The 17,775-nt window shown below is 35.7% G+C and overlaps 1 protein-coding gene across 2 annotated transcripts in view; it reads right to left on the bottom strand.

Annotated features, from left to right (window-relative positions):
* Window positions 1–17,775, bottom strand: part of TMEFF2 (transmembrane protein with EGF like and two follistatin like domains 2) — a 231,100-nt gene that overhangs the window by 130,344 nt on the left and 82,981 nt on the right. The gene's annotated exons all lie outside the window — the stretch shown is intronic.

Genomic DNA, 17,775 nt, shown 5'->3' with positions numbered 1-17,775 from the left:
ACACGGCAGAAAAAAATATATTAGAAGCCAGTTTTCTCTTTTAATATGACATGTGTAATAAAAATTAGGCCTCATTTGCTAGATTGGACTTGAGAAGGAAAGAATTGGTATATATATATATCTTTTTGACATTAAAAAAAATCACACTATACATAAAACTCAATCTGGAAGCTCATAGGTGGATATTTTTACCCCACTCTGGGCAAGAAATCTAGGGGGAAAATCCAGCTATTTAATCAATGAGGAGGACTTTGCCTGTTCATTGGGAAAAACCAAAAAGTAATTCATTCATTTATTTCCTAACCGCAACGTATTTAATCCCCAGGGCGCCTGGGTGGCTCGGTGAGTTGAGCATCTGACTCTTGATTTTGGTTCAGGTCATGATCCCAGGGTCTAGGATCTGGAATTGAGCCCTGTGTCAAGCTCCATGCTGGGTATGAAGCCTGCTTTGGATTTTGTTTCTCTCTCTCTCTCCCTCTGCCCTTGCCCCTACTCTGTTTCTGTCTCTCTCTCTCCCTTTGTCTCTCTAAAGAAAAAAAAAAAAATTAAAAATTTAATCCTCAACCATGACGACTCTAAGGACATATATGAAATACCTTGAGAGAAAACAACCTATAATTCTATTCAGTAAAGTGTCAGGGTTGTGGGAGTTGTTAGGTGGATAGAAGACAATATCCAGGTAAGAAAAAGGAGAAAAATCTAAAATATAAACATTGATCCCAAAGTGTGTGGGTTCCACTTTCACAGTGTCCAGAGTCCCACCCAGCACCAGCAGAGTGAAAAGTCACTTGAGGGGTAATATTACAGCTGCAGGAATGACCTGAGGGGCTAGGGTTGAGAGACAGCCCATCAAATCTTTGTTTGTTTAATAAACCTAAGGCATAGTGCCAAATTGGTTAAATGTACCATGTCTGCGTTCACTCAAGCATGTTACCACAGTGAAATTAAAAAAGAAATGAAAAGGGAACTGATCCATTATAACTAGATGCAATGGAAGAGACTAAAGACGATATTACAAACTTTTCTGTTTAATGTACAGGAGTGAGTTGCTGACAAATAATATTTCCGCGGAAGTTCTTTATATCATCCCTGACAGACTCAAATCTCTGTATGGTATCTGTTGAATCCCTCGGTGAACATCTTTCTTAATAAAACTATATTTTCAAACACTCATGATCTTTCGACATTACATATTTTAGTTGTATGTTTGAACACAAAGAAGAAACAGCTTCCATATACACCAAAAATAAATTTATTTATAAAGAAGCAAATGCTGGGGTGCCTGGGTGGCTCAGTCGGTTAAGCGTCAGACTTCGGCTCAGGTCGTGATCTCACAGCTCATGAGTTCAAGCCCCACGTCGGGCTCTGTGCTGACAGCTCGGAGCCTGGAGCCTCCTTCGGATTCTGTGCCTCCCTCTCTCTCTGCCCTCCCTTGCTCATGCTCTCTCTCTCTCTCTCAAAACTAAATAAACATTAAAATTTTTTTTTAAAAAATGAAGAAGCAAATGCGGGGGGGCAACATTTAGTACAATCCATTCCCGTTCTTCACCTTGACCCAAACATTGATTTAGAAAGGACAAACTCCTTCCAGCATGGTTTCAATCCTTATAGCTATCTGATTCACTAGGGAACTGTAGTGCTTCAGTGTTGGATTTTTCTGTCTGTAGCTCAACAATGAGAAAACGGGTTCTTTAGAGAGGTTCTGCAAAGCAATATAGATGTCGGGACTTCAATCCCTTCCACCGTATCCAGAAACTTTCTATTAGTTCAAAGCAAATAAGATTTTTTTTCCCCTACCACATCCAAAGGGGCTAAATTGTGCCCATACTGAAGAAGGGACTGAGTCCATGAAGAACCATGGAAGATTGAAGAGGTAGTGGAAAAGGAGAGGCTCATAACTATTTACAGGGTCTATTTGCCCACCAGTCAGAGGAATACAAAGTTAATGTATTTTTAGCTAATGGAGTCCTTGCGTTTTTCCCAGACCACCACTGGCTGCAGAATTTATAAAAAGAGTGGGATCTCGTCCCAACTGATGGCAGAAGCAGTGAGCGACATTTGGGTCAGGGCAAGTTGACCCTGATAACGTTACTTGTGGTATCAGCATCAGCTGCTTTGAATGAAACAACAGATATGCAGAATGTAGCACAGAATTGAATCAATTACCCTGATAGTTTCTGAAATATTCATGCACCCTTTGCTGTCCAGGCGAACTCAAGTACTCAGTTTGTATCTTATTCATATTTCATGCTTCCTATCTTGCAATCTTTTGACTTATGCTATTCCTTTTGCCAAAAACTGTTTTTCTCTCTTCTCCCATCTCTGAATGCCCCAAATCTATTACACGCGTCTCAAATACCACCGTCAAAATAGCTTTTGTGCTTAACCTTCCACCCACCCTTGCCCCCTTTTTCCTGAAGTAGGTCTTTCTCTTCAGAAATCTGGAGACTTAGGCCCTAACGTGGGCTGTCAATCATGCTCACCTGGGCTGTAGGGTTAATTCTGGGTATGTGGTCTCATAATTCTCGGTGAGGGTAGGATCTGTGTCTAAATTATATTTGTATCCCTTTAATCCACTTACCACACTAGATGCTCAGTAGATCTTTGTTTAACAAACACATTGAGACAAAAATGGCATTTGGGGATTGAATCATCCAATCGCTGCAATTTGCCACTGAGTTTAGGGTATCTGGACAAAACCTCAGCTCCCTGGACTCCAGCACGGTCTTTCCTAACCTCCTTTCCTTTTCTTTTTAAAATCTTTAGGCCCAGGTAAGGCCTTTCTCCCCACCCCCACTCATCCCTTCTTTTTCCTGCTTGACCTAGTTACTCTGATAGGAGAACTAGGTCAGCAGTCTAGGGACAAATCACCTCAGCCTTTTTTTCTCCCAGAGGTGAAGGCGACTGAATATTGGTCTCCAAGTGGCAAAGAATCCTGCCTTGAAGTTCTTCGATAACTTGGAAGAGCATAGGCTCTAAGAGACTCTCGCCTCTCTTTCTGAGTGAGTCTAAAGGTCCATATTCAACTTGTAGGTTCCAATCCGTAGAGTCCTCTTTGACCATCCCTTTGCCTTTTCCCATATCCAGATAGCCCTGAAAGCTTGCCGGAGAAAGCCTCTGTGATCCGGTTCCACTTCGGTGTTCTCATAGCCATCAGCCTAGACTGAGCCTGCAGGCACACACTATGTGCCCTGTGCTCCCCTCAGGCTGTCTGCATAGACTGGGTTTGAGCTCAACTTATTCTGCTTCCCAGATGTGTGACTTTATAGAACACTCCTAATTTTTTGTTTCCCTATCTAAACAATGGGGATGATAATGTCTACTTTACTGAGAGGATTAAACAAGAAAAGGCCTGTAAATGGGGTGACACAATGCCTAGAACAAGGTAAACTTTAAGCTTAAGAAAGGGTTTTACCTGTTCTCTGCAAAACTACATTCTTTTCTTCTTCCATGAAGAGATCTCCTTAAGTTGCCTTCCTTTCTCCTTTTGCGTAACAAAATTCAACCATCCACCACTTAACTGTCAGACTGTCCTATATAAGTCTATCCTTACCGATCTGTTTCTCTTTTTCCCTAAGCATCGCTCATTTTCTGCAGCATGTAAATTAGAAATAGTATGTATTATCTTGTATCCTTTTATGTTGCCTTCTATAAACTTGACTACCAGATTTTTAAAGGACAAGGCCATGTTTATGGTCAAGTGTTCTACATGGGCTAAGCCCAGTGCTAGCACGTAGAGAGTAATAAACATATATTTATCAACAATTGAAAGAAAATGCCAAAAGACAAAAATTGTGAATTCTTCAGTGGAATGACTCTGAAGTTTCCCAGAACTGTTTATTACTGTTCTGGCTTGCTAATTTTAAGCGTGACAAAAATGCACTAGCCCATTCATAAAATTCTCTGGCATCATGACATGTCTTTAATCTTCTGTAGTTAAATATCATCACAGCCAAATGCAGTGATATAATAAAAAGCAATCTATTATCATAATAAGTTGCCAGGAGTACAATCAGTCACAATGGCAGTTCTCTGACACCTTGCCATCCCCAGGCTCTCCCTCCACAGTGTGTGACATAAAACAATTTACATGTTTTCTATATAAAGGAGGATCAAGGAAATCCGATAATTGACGTAGAAACAGCAGGGATAGCTGAAAAATGGTAACATCAAATTCGCCCATTACATCCAAGAGGCAACGTAAGTATGGGTGTTTGTCTACTCACTTATTATAGTGTTACTCAACTTGGAAAATGTCTACCTTTGTAGGCCAGGTGCCACAGGTAGTTGAACAGCCAAACTAGTGTAAGAAATTGAATCGAACAGGTATGATGGCCCGGGAGTCTCATTAGTTATACATGGATTTTTTATAGGATAAGAAAGACTTCATTGCTCTGACAAGAAGTTATTCATCTACATTTTTAAAACTGGCAAGACATTACCAATTTCATGGTTCTATTCCTGTCACTAAGCATGCCACGAACTCTAATGCTCCGTTAATGTGTTGGAATATCACACGTGGGAGATGGTGAGCGCAGCAAGGAAGCAGCATCTGTCTCCTACACTCAAGCTGCATGCTCTCTCCTCTCCAGTCTTTTGGACGTGTTGTCAACACCCAGCTCCCCAGACTCCTACTCTACGTAGTATCACACCTGCTGCAAGGCTTAGGGAGTCTCTGCAGCCAGTTCACGGCAGTGCTTGTGGTAGGTTCCCGTGTGGGTAGCTGTTTGAGGCTTTGAAAGTTGTTTAATGGCTCCTTTCAAACACCTATTCCTGAATGGCGGAATTACAAATCCCAGCCAAAGCAAAAGTCACACAGTAGCGGCAACTTCCGGAAAACCACAGAGACTGTTAGGACAGTGGAGTATACTGAGCAGTTACACTCAACGCCCTTGTCCTCTGCCTTACCCGCACCTCCACACCCCTACAACACCCACTAAGCTTATGAATCCATAAAAGAAAGAAAAGATAGAGTATTAGCTCCCTAAAAGAGAGAGGAAAACAACTTCCTTTGCTTATTTGCACTTGAGTAAGTTTATGCATGCATTTTAGATTAAACTCTTAATAGCTCAACACAAAGAGCGGACATTTGGAAAGTGGACTATCTCTGTAACATATGCTGGGAGAATCTTCCATTGCTAAACCTGGCATTCTGGTTTTATTATGTGACTTTATGGGCAATAAGATTAGATTTTTTTTTCAAATGCAATTTTTCTGAAGGAAAATATTAATTTGGAGGTTATTATCACAGTACTGAATTTCAATGTAAAACTCCAACTCATTAAAAACCATGAAATGAAATGTGTATTTTATGTTCAAATATTCAAAAACTGGGATAAAAAGAAGAAGATGGGGATAAATTTCTAAAGTCCAGTGATATCTATGTACAACTCTGCTCTCTTTGCAATAGGCGTGTGTTACTCCTTCAGAATGATTTCTTGTTTAAGATATTGTGACTACTTACTCTTAAAAGTTTGTTTTAAAAACAGGTGGATTGCTTTCTTTATCAGAAACTTAAACATCTGAAGTCCAGATACTTACCCAGGCTTTGAGCCTACAATTCCATTTCTTCTGGTCTTATTAAAGCTCAGTTATAAGAAATAACATTCCCAGATTGTGGTCTAGTTATTTACTGGTAATGACAATTCCTGTTGTATTCTGCGTGATGCTATCTTTTATTTCTCGAGTCAGTATAAACAAATGGAATCATGATAAAGTTTGACTTTACTAAGTACTAGTGAAGAAATTCTCTTCAATGTTCTTCATTTTATTTTCAAATATGTGGGGTTCTGTGTATGTATTTTCAAATATATAATATTCTTTTATATTACCATATGGTAATTGACATTTATCAAATGTGTGGTATTTAAAGATAATTGATATTCATCTGGTTAATAAGAATTGGGGATTTGAGCACCTAGGTGGCTCCGCTGGTTAAGCATCAGACTCTTGATTTCAGCTCAGGTCATGATCTCATGGTTTGTGGGTTTGATTCCTGCATCGGGCTTTGCGTGGACAGTGTGGAGACTGCTTGGAATTCTCTTTCCCTCCCTCTCTCTACCTCTCCTCCCTCTCAAAATGAATAAAAACTTACAAAAAAGAATTGGGAGACTTTATAAACGGCCAAGAAGAGAATGTTCCATGTTTTAGAAAAGTCTTCAGTGTTCCCAAGGACATTTTTGTCAGCGATTGGGGATTCACTGGGAAAGAAGTTTGTATAGAATCCTGTGACAGAATAGATAAATAAACAAAGCAAAATAAAATAAAATAAAATAAAATAAAAGCCCCCCTCCCCCAAGATGTTCATATCCTATTCTCCTGAACTGGTGAATGTGTTATCTTACACAGTAAAAGGGTCTTTGCAGATGTGATTAAGGAGATGGCAAGATCCTCGATCATCCAGGTGGGGCCAATGTAATCACAAAGATGCTTATAAGAGAGAGGCAGCAGACCAAATGAGCAGAAGGCAATGTGACAATGGGAACTGTGAAAGGCCAATGTGATGCAGGGCCATGAATCAGAAAAGGTGGATGGCCTCTGAAGCTGGAAAAGGCAAGAAAACAGATTCTCTTCTAGAGCATCAATAAGGCACATAACCCTTCTCAGACAATGCACCCCAATGTTTATAGCAGCGCTATCAAGAATAGCCAAATTATGGAAAAAACCCAAATGTCCAACAACTGATGAATGGATAAAGAAGATTATATATATATATATATATATATATATATATATATATATATATAATGGAATATTACTCAGAGATGAAAAAGAATGAAATCTTGCCATCTGCAACAATGTGGATGGAACTGGAAAGTATTATGCTAAGCAAAATAAGTCAGAGAAAGACAAATATCGCATGATTTCATTCATACATGGAATTTGAGAAACTCAACAGATGAACATAGGGGAAGGGAAGGAAAAATAAGATAAAAACTGAGAGGGAGGGAAGTCATGAGAAACTCTTAAGTACAGAGAACACACTGAGGGTTGCTGGAGGGTGGGTTAAATGGGTGATGCACACTAAGGAGGGCACTTTTTGGAGTGAGCACTGGGTATCATATGTAAGAGATGAATCACTGGGTTCTACTCCTAAAGCCAAGATACACCGTATGTTAACTACCTTGAAAATAAATTAATGAAAATGAATAAATAAATAAATTAGTAAATAAATATAAATAAAATAAATATAATAAAAATATAAATATAAATAGATATAAATAAAAACAAAACAAAACAAACAAACAAAAAAGACACACAGCCCTTCTCATACCTTAGCCCCATAAGATTCATTTTGGATTTCTGACCTCTAGATCTGTAAGATAAAAAAAAAAAAAAGTGTTGTTTTTAAGCCACTAAGTTTGTGGCACTTTGTTACTTCAGAAAGAGAGAGCCAATATAAACCCAAAACACAAAAGGTTTACTTAGGAGAGAATCTTTTGTTACTTTCTCCAGCTGCCCCTTTCTTGGGCAGATGCATGTTGCTGCTGCTTGTTGAGCCGTTATTCCTTCCCTGCTTTGTTCATAGACTAGGGATCATTTGATAGCAGGTGCCTTTCCTGTGTGTCCCTGTTCTAATGGAGCTCACATTTTACTGGGAAGAAATAGATGCTACACAAATGGATGAACAGGTACAGTATACAGTAGGTGGTAAAAAAAAATCAAAACAAGGACATGGAGGGCAAAGTTTAAGTCCTAGATATTTATTTTGGAGGGAGTATTATTTGATCTGGTTTAGCAACTTTTTTTCTAGAATACATGTCAAATTCTGTTCCTTTGTTATTATCAATTACCTGTCCATAGAGAAGTATTCATTTGATCCTTCCCAACAGACGTTTGCTTTTTTTAAAATAACATCTCCCCACTCTTCAGGTAGTGGAAGGCTAAGTGTACCTCACATGTAAGAGCTAGTCATAACCGGACATGTAGAAAACAGTAAAAGAAATCATTTGGATGCAAGTCCCACATCTGAATTCCAAGGTCTCAATCGCAACAGCATGTAAACATTTGATTCTCTTCCTTAGCAGTGGCTCGATGGGAACCAGACAAGAGCCTGTGCCAGAAATTTCCAGGTTAAATCTGACATTTCATGACATGTAGACCTAGGCCCAATCAGATCTTATTGGTCATTTACTGATCCACTGCAGTGATTTTAGAGTTAAAACCCAAGGTGAAAGCCTTTCAGATTGTATTTAAGCCCCAATAACTCTAAAGTTAGAAGGAATAGACAAAACAAACGAACAATCAAAAAAGTAGAGAAGAAAAGAAAAAGATAAGGAAGGGAAGGGAAGTCCTGGGTTTTCATATACATAGGGGCTGGTCTTATAGACACAAGGATTATGCCCACAACCAGGTTTTTGTTTTGTTTTGTTTTCTTGGGCTCTGGATTGTCATTTAACTCATGGTATTAGCAGTAGGTCATGGTAATTCTCTACACAGAACATTCTCTACATAGAACATTCATATGTCTTGAACTTTGATATTCCAGGCAGTTGTTTTTGAATGTACTTACTAGTAATTTGGCTTGAATCAAGATTGTCTGCAGTATTTATTTATTTTTTTATTTGTATTTTAAAGAGAGAGAGAGAGAGAGCATGTGAGCAAGGGAGAGGGACACAGGGAAAGAGAGACAGAATCTCAAGCAAGCTCCACACTCAGCATGGAGCCCAACATGAAGCTCCATCCCACAACTCTGGGATCATGACCTGAGCCGAAATCAAGAGTTGGATGCTCAGTAAATTGAGCTATCCAGGCCCTCTTTATCTTCATTATTTAAATTACCGTTGAAAAGGAGGAATGTTGATAGACTATACTCTAGTTGATGTTTATGAGGTCTGCTGAGACTGAGAGGGTCAAGTAAATTTGGGTCTCAGGACACAGATAAAAGTTGCATATCATATGAATACTATTCTATTGCTTTCCATGTCACTTTGTTTTCATTCTCATTTTAATGTGCAATGAAGCCTCTCAGTCCACCTGTATTCCATTTAATGTAACAAAAGGCTAAGTTCCATAGACACTCACCAAACATATTTCAAATGGTATTTGAACATAACCATTTGAAATAAAATTCTACCGCATACCCATCCAGGGGGAAAACATTCTTAGTAATTGTGGGGGGAGGGATTGATATGTCCGTCTCAATTTTTTATGTTGCCTTTAAGCTCTTTGTGGCTGAAAAGGATGTTACTCTGATACAAAGAAAAAACAATGTTCAGACTTAAAAAGAAAAGTCTATTCTCAATATATATTAATATATATTTGATTAGACATCATGTTCTAACATTTAGTCTGATATTACTTATAGTCAGCTGAAGCCCTTTAAATGTATCCTATAATTTTAATATGTAATTAAGAATATATTTTGAAACATCCTTCCTCCCCTCTACTAACTGTTAAATTTATCCTTAAGAATTATTACACTTTCTATTTCTGTCTTGAGTTGCAAAGGGCATGGTAATCAATAATAACTGTAAAATAATGTGGAACAATTAGTTTTTCTTGCACGCTCATAATCTGTGTTGACATCAGTTGGCATTAGTTAATGCATCTATTGGAGAGGGGGAAATTAAGTTGCCAATAATCAAGTTTCATATTCACTATTATTAATAACATTTTTTGTTTTAAATAATTTTTGAAAACGTGTGTTCTAGCATCCCACTAGCAGCAAGAATGGATATACAGTCTTTTCGGTTAGAACCCAATGACTTTCCAAGCACGACTCTTAAAAAATGAGTCACCACATTCCTTTGAGTTTTACCAACACATTCGTTTGAGTTTTAATTGGGTATACCTGTTTCAAAACTGAATCTATACTGCCTTTCGTATCTTGAAAGCTCACGATAAATTTACTAGAGTAAGGAAGTTTGCACATTTATAATAAGCATAACATTTGATCACAAAAGTTGAATTTAAACATTGGAGTTGAATTTGCCTCCAATACACATTGTTCCCTATAATGCCTAATGGGTCTACCAACTTAAATTAACATCCTCATCATTTCTTTCTTGCCTTTGCCATGTCCTGGGTAGGTTTGCTATTGTTTTCTTAGTCTTCCTTCACTGCGTGTATGTATTTACACACACACACACACACACACACACACATATTTTTTTCTTTTCTTTTCTTTTTTTTTTTTTTGCCATATGATTCTGATTCTTCTATAGCCAGCTTTCATTTCTCTGTAGATGGGAAAGTCCTCAAGCCTCCCTCTTCAGATTTTACAAAGATGGGAGCTTGGAAGGTAACTTGAATGAGGGGACACAGCTGAAGCCATAAAGAGGTCCATGTTTTTAGCCTGACAATATTTTACAAATAAAACCTTAAGAGCAGAATTGATTATGCACAGTTTACTATTTATACTCAGAACTTTCTGCTTATATTGCTGATGAGCCAAAACCCTAAATGATCAACAGTAACTTTTAAATAACAAACAGCTTAGAGGAATGTAATTCAATTCCTTTCAGCTCCATATTTATTGGAGATAGTGAAAAATTGTATAAATATAAATAGATGAAGTAAAAATTGATCCCAATGAAGGACAGAAATGAATAGAAATATACCTTTCCAACTAGATAGATGTTTTTTCCAGGGTGCTCCCATGTATTATCTTATATATATATGGCATGGTGGTGAATCCTTAAGGAAGTCTTTGAGGAAGTTTTGAAATAACTTGAATGAATTCTAATCATAGAATTCAATAAGGAAAAAAATTCAGTTATTCTTCTTGCCTTGAAAATAAATTCTAACACTCAATAAACCTAACACTTTTTTTTGCAGAAAAAGAAATATAGAAAACAATTTTTTAAGATAAAAATAAGGACAAGAACCAATAATAACAACACAAATCCTTACAATATAGAAAATAGCATCGATATAGAGACTCTTGTCACTAATTCACTTTAGAGGCAAAGAACAAAAGACTTTCCATAATGACCCTGGGAGAAGCTAATGGCAAAGCCAGATACTATCAGAGTATTCAATTTAGGACTTCTAATTCAAGCCTAGTGCTTCCTGCATGCTGGTGATAAAAGTCTTCTGTAACTTACTTTAAACACAAAATAAATAAATAAATTGTCAAAACATTTAGAAGCCACAACCAACACATGAAATGTATATAAGATAAATACGTTTCATCGTCTTTGACATAATCCATACTTTGAGGTTAACTTATATCCACAGGTCATATGACTAACTTAAATGCTGCTTTGGACACTTGGTCATGGCTTAGTCTTCAGTTCTCACCCTGTAAACTATGAAGAGATTTTCATAACGAGGAGAAGAGTTATTACAGTATGTGGAGACATTGTTCCACAGAACACAGAAAACAGAATTTGAATGGATGTTCTACTGCTTTGAAAGAGGAAGCAGTTGACATTCCTTAACTTTCTCTTCTGTTTGGGCTGTGACCTGGCTGTTCATCTATTAACAATGAAATCAATGGAATATTAATCGGGCTTAATTCATTCCAATGGACAGCTGACATTTCTTACATGAAGATATTTTTAACTAGAGTTGAAAATTTTATATACATTAATAAGCATTAATTATACATTATATATTATATACATTATATTATATATATATTATATTATATATATTATATTATATATGTATATATTATATACATTAATAAGCATTAATATAAAACAACAGAAATGTGACTGTATTTATTAGACAGGTGAATTTTTTAACAGTTTAAGGAGTATTATTCCAAGAGTTTATTCTTTGCCATTTAAAAATTCTGCATATAAGAAAATGTTTCTTGCATGACTGATTTCTTTCAAATTAGTCTTCTATGTTTAATTTCAGGCTACAAATGTACTCATTATTTTCAAAATTGTCAAAAGAAAAATATGTTTTAAGACTTGGATGTATCTTTGAGTATTCTAAAAACACAAATATATTTTTTGCATCATTTTTACTCTTATTTTTTATTATTTGCATATACAAATATAATTTTAATAAGGAATTGAATAATAAGATTTGTGTGTACACTAAATTTTGCAGACAGAATAGTTATAAGCACACACAGTTTTAAACAACTTAAGAAAATCATGTTGACTTCACCTTAGGTATTTATTGAGATGATTTTTTTAAAAATTGCTTGTACATTTCTTCATGTAAGAAGCTGCCTTAATTGTTTATTACAAGCACACATAACACAGTGTGCACAGCATGCTTTGCAAAGAATTGCAAGTTAAGGACATTTCACAATAGAATTATGTGGATTTAGCTATAATTCCAGCTTATTCGTTTCCTAATTCATATATCATATCATCTTCTCTCCAGCCAAAGCTTATAAAGAATATATGTATTTTTAACATAGTCCCTTTTCATTTTCATTGCAATTCTAAGTACTGCCTTTTGTTCTTGTGGTGTAACAGAAGAAGACGATTATAGGTCATCATGTCTCAATGGTACCTCACTGTGCTCTTTGACCTCCATTATTAGTATTTCTTATGATCTATATTTAATTGGCTTATGGAAATGTATCAGTGACAAAACATATTCCCATTCAGAGCTCCTGTTAGCCCAAAAATCTTTTAAATGAAATGAAGAAGGTGCCAGGCTACGATTCCATGTATGTTACACATGTTACCACATTTAGACTTTGCCAAAGTGGTAATAACACTCTCTGTTTAAACAACAGCTTAGAGGAAGAGAAAAATGAAGAAAAGGAAGGTCACAAGCATCTGGTCAATTACAATTACATTTTCCTCAATTAACCAAAATACGCCCTTGTATTTTGTATATTATACACCCTTGCACACCCTTGTATATAATTCTGCACTTGCCACTTAATAGCCCATACTATCATTTAACAATGCTTTAGGGTAGGAAGTAACCACCCCCCCAAATAATAATACCTAACTTGAATTTAACCATAATAGTGGAATAAAATAAAACACTAACATATATTCTTTAAAAACAAAGTGTCATTTTACCCAATGAATAGTATGAAATGTAATGTCATATTCTGCTGAGCAAAACACTCTGAATCCAAATCTTATTTGAATGGAACCTGACCCATGGTGAAACAACTTATTTTTTAAAATTTATTTATTTGTAATTTTAAAACGTTTTGGTCAATATAATATCAATGTTTTCAAATCAATTCTTGCCATTCAGAATTAAAATAATTTGCTCCAGAAGTGCTGAAGTCACAGTAGGCAAAGTGCTAAGAAATGAAGTCTTAAAGAAACACTAAGTTTCCTTATAGATGCTTCCTGATGAGACTGGAGATTTTTAGAAACAAGGGTGAACCAAAGTTCCACCATGTTTTCCAATTTCATGTACAGCAGGGCAGCCGAGCTAGAGGCAGAAGTAGTCTGCTGCTTTTCTCTCAACTGGATGAGAAAAGTACAGTTTGAAATATAAGGACAAATTAGCTATATTGACAGCTCAGTAAAACTGTAATTCCTGAGGATTTTTTCTTTGGGTAAATGGCAATCCTATGAAGGGCAGCAGAATACGATCTCTAAAAGCATATTTTCTGCCAGCTGATCATCATAATTCATTATGTGTATCTGAGTAAGTATTGCAAAAACAATTTTTTTAGAATAAGCACTGAACAAGACTGGTAAAATAGTAGTCCATTTAGTTATTCAATAAGAATTGATTTGAATTTTTCAGAGTATTTCAGTGATAGAAACCCTGCATGAAACTGTGTTTAGAGTTGGTATTTAAAACCAAGGGTATTATATTTTTGAAATTCTCAACAATGTCAACATTCCAAAACTACATTAGCACTTGGTTAACATTCTCAAAAGTCAGCCAGGTAGTAGCCACAGGGCACATACATTGTGAATTGAGGAAAAATCAATATAGACTTCCTTCCTTCTTTTCCCTTGCCTTATTCCATCTTTTCCAGTTGTTTGTATTTCAATCTTTAGAGCAAACAAATGGTATTTTTTTTCCTCACACTAGAAATAGGAACCAAAAGAACTTGAGTAATATTCATAGTTAAATTATATACTTTAGTAGTCAACGTGCCTGTTGATTTTGATTATTGGTTTGTTTGGTATTTGAGTAATATCTGATTAGATTTTACTCCTTGAACAGAGGTCCATGAACTAATTCTTTGGGAAGCTTGGAACATTAGGGGTTCTGAGGGCTTTCAGATCTATGTTTTTATTCAAACCAAGGATTTTTGCATATACATCTCTTGTTACTATTGTGTTTCACTTGGATGGCTAATGCCCTGTGTTCTGAAACCTTTCAACTAAGACCAGAATGAGTGTCCTTATTCACAGTTTTGTAAGCATGACTCCAATTGTCCCCATTATCTGATAGTTCCAGATGGCTCATGTACAGATCCCTACAACTTAGAGAGATTGGCTTCAGTTTTTTAACAACTATGTCAAATTAATTACTGGCAGCTTCAAAGGCTGTTTAAAGGAAAAAAGGTTTTCTACTCAATTTTCTCATTTTGGCACGCAGAATTGCATCATATGCCTCAGACTACGCAGCTACCCAACAGATTCAGGCACTAAAAGCACACAGACATGTATGTTCATTTCAAGATTTATTTTTCCAAATTCTTAGGTAGACCTAATCCCATTGGCTCCTTTTACTTCTAAGGAATCTGTGTCCTAAAACATTAGTGAATTGTTCAAAATCGTATCAGCAAGTACAAATCAAGCTTGGATAAGAAGTCAGAGTCTTGTTACCATGCCTAGGTCTTCCCATACCACATGGTAACAACTGAATCACTTTTTTTTTTTTTTTTTTTACAGCTTAGGAGGAACAGTATATTTAGTTCCACAATGCTTCTGAATAAAAATAGGTTAATTAATGGAAAAACTGTAGACAACTTTTAGTTTTTCAAATTGTTTTAATAAGCATTACTCCTATTCAAGTGTATTATAAATTTATATACCACTCTATCTCATAGACAGAAGTTTCTGAAAAACGTTCAAAGAACAAATGTTAATGGGTTATGGTTCTGCTCACATTTTTATTTTCAAAGTTAGTAAATTCTTTAAAATGGAAAAAAAAAGTTTTAAATTCAATAAGCCTTTTCATATTATACCAAGGAACCTGCTTTACCCAATTTAATTCAAGTTTAATTCAATGAAACCAACATATAGAGAATGCCTATGGCAGACTGGTTTTACTTAAAATGTATGCCATGCAGACTTTAGGGTAATTTCTTGATTGGCTTCGAGACTGAGAAACTGACTTTGTTCTTGATGTTTTGTTGGACTAGTGGCCTACTGGAAACCTTTGTCCAGAAAGACCTGCCTCATCCCTGGGCTTCTAGGAGAGTCTGACTCCAGCTATTTTCCAACAATTTTTAGTTGTCATTTTGACTATTAAGGCATAAAACAAAACTACTGCTATTTTTTTCTAGTTTATTATATTTGTGGTATTTTAAATTTGCATTCTGTTGTGTTTTCTTTTTTCCATCTAAATAAATATTCACTTTTATACCTAATTTTTCTTTCTCTTAAAATGTGAACTCAACATCTTACAGGCTTGAAAGGGATTACATTGAATCTGTAAATTACTTTGAATTGTATGGAAATTTTAACAATATTAATTCTTCCAACCCATAAGCACAGTATATCTTTCCATTTCAATTTCTTTTATCAATGTCTTATAGTTTTCAGAATACAGGTCTTTCACCTTCTTAGTTAAATTTATTTCTAGGTATTTTATTCTTTTTGATGTTATTGCAAATGAGACTGTTTTCTTAATCTCTCTTTTTGATAGTTCCTTATTAGTTTATAGAAATACATCAGAAATCTGTATATGAATTTCATATCCTGCAACTTTATTGAATTTATTTATTAGTTTTAATATTTTTTGTAGAGATTTTAGAGTTTCTATATATAGTATAATGTCATCTGCAAATAGTGACCATTTTACTTCTTCCTTTACGATGTGGATACCTTTTATTTTATTCTTCTAACTAATTGCTCTGGCTAGAACTTCCAATACTATGTTGAATAAAAGTGGCAAGAGTGGGTGTCCTTGTCTTGTTCTTGATCTTAGAGAAAAGATTTCAGCTTTTCACTGTTGAACAGGAGGTTAGCTGTGGGCTTGTCATATACAGCCCTTATTATGTTGAGGTATGTTCCCTCTATATCCATTTTTTTCAGTTTAATCATAAATGCATATTGAATTTTATTAAATGCTTTTTCTGCATCTATCAAGATGGTCATATGATCTTCATCCTTCATTTTGTTACCGTGGTTTATCACATTAATTGATTTGCAAATATTAAACTATCCTTGCATCCCTGGAATGAACCCCACTTGGTCATGGTGCACGATCCTTTTATTTGTCTATCTATGAATTAATTAATTAACTTATATTTAATTTTTTTAATTTTAAAATTTATTTTATTTTTTATTTTATTATTTTTAATTTTTTATTTTGGTGTATGAGCCTTTTAATGTTTTAAGTTGAATTTGAGTTTGGTTTGCTAATATTTTGCCGAGGACAATTTCATAATGTATAAAAATATTGAATCGCTATCACATACACCTGTAACTAATACAATATTGCATGTCAATTATAATTCAATAAAAGAATTATAGGCTTGGGTTGTTCTTTAGGTACTATTAATTTACAGAAGAAGAAAAAGACACACTGGGGAAGTCATGAAGAGCTGGTAAATGAACAATCTGGAGTAGGAACTCCCGTGTTCTGATTCAAATACACATATGCCATATCACTAGACTATACTGTTTGCCAGGCAATACCTCAGGCTGTAACAAGCAACAAGCAGACTCTGTCTTCTTGCTTAGCAATCTAATACAACATGTCAAATATACTTTCTCCTAACTAAATATTGGTGAATCTAAATAACACATCTGAAGAGGAACTCAGATCCCCAAAAGCAAGTTATGCCAACCTTAGGCAAAACACATACTGTGAAATTCCAAAGTTCTCCACATTACAGTTTCCTTATCAACATAATGAAGAAATGATTATTCTAAAGTTGTTGGAGGAATAAATGAGATTCTGCATGTCAATCATATAGCACAGTATCTGGTACATACAAAGACTCAATGGATGTAATTTAATTTAGCATTAGAGCAACTGATATAAAAAAAAATAGAAGGAATTGAAATGTTAAGCAATAAGAGCATGTCAGGGAGATGTGTATAAAACAGAACACACAAATTACTGAAGCTTATATAGTAAGACACTATTATCACATAAAAGATAAGAACAAACAAAATTAAAGTCATTTGCTTCTCTTTTAGCTTTTAGTTCGTCATTTTGCAATGGCTAGCCCAGGAATGAAGGTCATGCTAATGAGCCTATCACCACTACATAGACCATGTATTCTCTGTTAAAAGTCACTTAATGGAATTCTATTTCCCTCACAATAAATGGCAAGGCCTACACTATGGTGGTATGTAAGGCCTCAGGATGTGCCCCAAACGCAACCTCATTTTCCATGTTTTTCTCCTTCTTCACTCTGCTCCAGCTACACTAGCCTTATAATTCTTCAAACAGGACCTAGAACGCTCTGTCCCCCAGATATCTCCATGGCTCATTCTCCTTCACCTCTTTAAGTTATTTTATTTTTTAGGTTTATTTACTTATTTTGACAGGGAGAGAGAGTGTGTGTGTATGTGTGACCAGGGAAGGGACAGAGACAGAGGGAGAAAGAGAATCCCAAGCAGGCTCTGTGTTATCAGCACAGAACCCAGTACAAGGGACTCAGTCTCAAGAATCGTGACATCATAACCTGAGCCAAAATCAAGAGTCAGCTGCATAAGCGACTGAGCCACCCAGGCGCCCCAAGTTTTTATT

The sequence above is a fragment of the Neofelis nebulosa genome, chromosome 2 (genome assembly GCF_028018385.1).
Source record: "Neofelis nebulosa isolate mNeoNeb1 chromosome 2, mNeoNeb1.pri, whole genome shotgun sequence".
NCBI lineage: Eukaryota > Metazoa > Chordata > Mammalia > Carnivora > Felidae > Neofelis > Neofelis nebulosa.
Note: the sequence above shows the minus strand (reverse complement) of the source record. Positions and strands in the feature narration are given on the sequence as shown.